Source organism: Protopterus annectens, chromosome 7.part0 (assembly GCF_019279795.1).
Source record: "Protopterus annectens isolate FY-2018-M chromosome 7.part0, PAN1.0, whole genome shotgun sequence".
Taxonomy (NCBI): Eukaryota; Metazoa; Chordata; order Ceratodontiformes; family Protopteridae; genus Protopterus; species Protopterus annectens.
In genome coordinates this window covers 1,417,636,285-1,417,641,284 of record NC_056739.1, presented here as the reverse complement: position 1 = coordinate 1,417,641,284, position 5,000 = coordinate 1,417,636,285, and positions in this window count along the sequence as shown.

Below are 5,000 nucleotides of genomic sequence, written 5' to 3'. Positions count from 1 at the left end.
AATCCAAATATTCTATATCACTTTCCAGAACATTCACAGAAATGTTTAAAAAAGTCATAGGACTATGTAAATATTCAACACATTTCTTTAGCTGATTACTGTCACCTAACCAATGGATAAATGCATCATCTACAAATCTACAATAGAATCTTATGTAAGGGGTAAACTTATTGTTGTTTAATACATATTTACTTTCCCACTGCGCAAAAACAGAATTAGCATAGCTGTTGGTGCAGGTGGTACCCATAGCTACTCCTAATTTTTGGCAATAATATTTGTTAGCATATATAAAAACATTATTCTCTAAAATAATTTCAATAAACAAACAACAAATCAATTTTCTCAGTAGTATATGTACTATAATTCATCAAAAACTCTTTCATAAGCTCCAACCCTAAATCATTGGGAATAATGGTAAATAATAAACATATATCTAAATTCACATATAAATATTTCTGTTCCAGACTTATATTTGAATGTACAAAATACAGTTCTACCAAAAATTGCTTGGTGTCATTCAAGACTAGTTCATAATTATTCAAAATAGGTCTTAAATGTTTTTTTTTTTTACAAACATAGACATAGTTTCAGTCACCCATCCATGCCAAGAGACTAATAGTGGATTAATGGGATCTTTATGTATTTTAGGTAAGGCCTGAAATTATGGAATTAGCGGTGTTTCAACCATACAAAACTTGTATACCTCAGTAGTAATGATTTTACTAAATGAATGATCATTTAGCACCATATATATGTAAATATATATCGATATCTATCTGTCTGTCTATCTATCTATATATATATATATATATATATATATATATATATATATATATATATATATATATCCTTGGGTAAACTTCAAATGAGCGAACACTCATTTGAATGAAACCCATATAACTGAGACCAAGTAACTGAAATCCCAAAAGAACAAAACCTTAAAAGAACAAAACACAAAGTCATGGCAGCAAAAAAACAAAATTAAAAAAAAATGGCCAAACATCGCTAAACCACCATCAAACTACTAGCCCTTCCCATAAGTCTATACTACCTTAAAGAAACAGTACAAAAATTATGTGCATAGTTTTTGCAGGGGGGCAAGCTCCCCTGCATCCCTACACCCCCCGTAACTTTAATATACCAAATCCGAGATCACACTATCTTGTGGAAAAAGGCATATGTACATCTAGTTAGCTACTGCTGCAATAGACTGTAGGCCAGTAACTGTTTTTGTGATTTTGTATTTCATTCTTGTAAGGTTTCGTTCTTTTGGGATTTTGGTTACTTGGTCTCGGTTATATGGATTTCACTCAAATGCTCATTTGAAGTAGACTTATATATATATATATATATATATATATATATATATATATATATATATATATTAGTAAGCAAAAATCGGAAATGTCAATGTCTATTTTGGCAGCACACCTTATTCGACAAAATAGATGGTTGATAGGTGTGCAAGATTGATAATTCCAAGGCTTAGAGAATATCTCCCATCCCCAAAGACTGTGCAGTCTTGGAGTTAGTGCATATAATTTGTATGGGATATGGGGGGAATGCAGGGAGGCTTGCTTCCTGAAAAATACAGAATATTTATTTTTCATAGTCCAAGGTTATACATAGAAGCATGCACATTAGCACGTCAATCCTTTTTTTCATTTTGCATTTAACATTTTCAGTGTCAGTCTACTGAGCTTTAGACTAACTTCAGGATACATATACATATCCCCCCTGATGTTTTCTATATTTAGTGCCTCTGACAGTGCAAACTCTCTGGTGATATTGTTGTATGCTATGACCCTTAACTAGATTTCACACAGGCTATAAATGGGAATAACCTGCCTAACCTGATATCCAACTGCCAGTGTGATAGACAACTCTTTTGAACTTGTCCAAGCTGCAAGAATAGACTATAGATTTCAGACATACTACCACCTATTCAGTTTTTTGATGACCTTCCTACAAACATTTCCAGACTTTCTCACTGACTGTTTACTTTGCCATTAGCACCTCATTGCTCTTGACAACATTAATTTCAGAGAACATGAGATATCAATGTATTTCATCAAAAAAATTGCTGTACTATGAAAGGCTTTGGGTTTGTTCAGATTCTTACCTCAGTAAAACAAAAACTTGGACTTATTTTGGGCTTTATTTTTTTATTGGCTGTGAGGATCTCTGATGTCTGCGGTTGAGCCAATGTCAGGAAATGACCACTTCCTTGCCAGTTTTGGCCAAGACTTAATGAACATTAGTTCTTCTGATATTGAACTGAGAGAATATCATTGATTCAGAGGTTAGTAATAAGAAGGTGGTTTGATTAGCCATGTATAGCCTGGCCATGCACCCTAGGAAGTATCCCTGGGAGACTTAAGGATCATACAACTCATCCCTAGGTAAATTGATACGAACCCAATATCAATCAATGGGACACAAGTTGAAGGAAGCTAAGGTGTTGTCCTGTTTAACATGCAAGAAAAGGTTGTTTAATTAGTAGAGAATCTTCTACATATTCACCTTATTCTTCCCAAAATGTATGTAGGTATGCAGGTATGTAAGTATTCATTTTTCTTAAAAGGGGTAGAAGACTGACCTCTAGGGACCATTTACAGGTTCAAGTAAAATACAGACTAATGCAAAAGTGATTAGGGTTATAAACTCAACATATACAATGTAACAAGAATATAACATAGAATACAATTATGTTTTATTACAGATTAGCTAAGAAGTGATTATATACATAGTCAAATGAGAATTTCAGTCTGGAGAGGAAGAACACCAAAGGTGATGATGACATCACAGAAGATGAAGACTTGTAAACAGGACACATACAACATTAACTCTAGTAAGGAGTCTGGGGAGGAAGTAGTCACATGTCACAGTTATCAATCAGGAAGAATTATTGTTTACAGAATAAACATTACAAAGATATCAGAGTTATAAAGCTTTTTATTTTATTGCATCAAGTTTCCAATGCAAATGAAATTTAGCATTAGTTAAATGTATGGTAATTACACTAGACTCATGCATGAAATGATGCCTTGAACATTAGTAATGACTATAACAAGAAAACTATTAGAAGTAGCACGGTAGAGCTATAAAACAATAATGCTGAAAAACAATACTAGTGTAAAACAGATTAACAATAATACAGTAAAACAATCATTACATCAGTAAATCTGGTACTAATATACTATAAAATATGATAAGATGAAAAAGATAGAGCAAACCCCTGCATTAAACAACCTAAGGTGTACAAAGAATAAACAATAACCTGGGCCCTGCTATATATGTATATGTATATATATATATATATATATATATATATATATATATACACACACATACGTACATATATATATATATATATATATATATATTTATATACACACATATATATATATATATATATATATTTATATATGGAAATAAACACATATATATATATATATATATATATATATATATATATATATATATATATATATTTATATATATTTATATATATAAACACACACACACATGTAGATCTCTCTCTCTCTCTCTCTCTATATATATATATATATATATATATAAATAAACTTTAGCAACATGCTTATACAGGTACCACACTGAAAAGGAAAGAAGACAGAGAGGAAGCAATTGCCATAGTTGTATTTCCTTATTTCCTATATATAAATATGCTTAACTGACTAACTGTAATCACCCATAGAGCAGCAAATCAATTCTCTGATATGTCAGTATTGCACCTGGATGAGCCATTTCTTCCTAGTTTTTTGTAACATTTAGAAGCAATGAACATCTTTATTAAAGCCTTTTCCAGCAAAACACTGAACTAGCCACAGGAATCTTCCAATTAGAAGCAATATAAAAGTATGTTGTCACATACCGAAAGAAGACATTTTTTTAGACTTTCCTTAATGATGACCATTCCAAGTAAAAGCCCAAGATCTGCATGTTAGCATCCATGGAAAACTCCTTCTGTAGGATGAGTCCATCCAAATCAATCACCTCCTGCCATATGGACAAGACTTCTAGACGACTAAAACAGATGGAGGGTGTCAGCCCTCTCTGTTTGACATTTACTACATAACCTTGAAGGGGCATAACCCTTAGACACCATTCTGTCTGGGGTCCAATACCCTCTAAAGTTGAGGAAGATTTAAAAATTTATGAATATATATTAATGGTCCTCACTTAGTAATATAAGATAAGTGCAGAAGAGGTCTGAGTTTAAGAACATGGAGGGAATGTGGACATATTTCAAAACAATTGCTTTACTTTTGAAGAAACAACAGGTTGTATCTTTAAAAAAGTTGTGTATCAAGTTTTTCATGAATTTTGCAAAGAATTAGATTTCTTTGATTACAAAGGGGAGGGATTCCCAGACATGGGGACCCATGTTGGAGAATTTCTAGACAGTGCAGCATATTTTTTGTGGAGTTTCTTGATGGAAGTTATAGTGGAAGGTAAGGATTTAAGGTATAAATGTGAGGCAAAAAATGAGACAGAAGAACTGATTAATCTGAAAATTAGCCTAATAGTAGTTTTTATTCTATGGGCAATGGGAGGCCAGTGAGCTTTAGAAATGATTGGAAATGGTGTTATGTCCTCAGAGATAATGTTATGAATGTTATGAATCTACATAGTCTGATGAAGCATGCAAGGAGGAGACATTTTCTCTTGGAAGCAGCAACCAGACAATGCACATCTTCATGCTGTAATATGGTACACCTTTCCCAATTGTTTTCATCACTTCTAGGGAGAGAAATTACAAAATGTTCATGGAACAACATAGTTGTGAGTTGCATTTTGCTTTTCTTAAGCTAAACATGATGTTGAAAGTTAATGTGCTGCTGTTGTTATATCCCTAGGTATTAGAAATGGAGAGTAATCCTAGGACAATATGGATATTATGAGCTATGTGCCATGTGCTGGGTTCTTTCTTCAGCTTACATATGGTCCTAAATAACATATTTATTGTTTTTTATTAC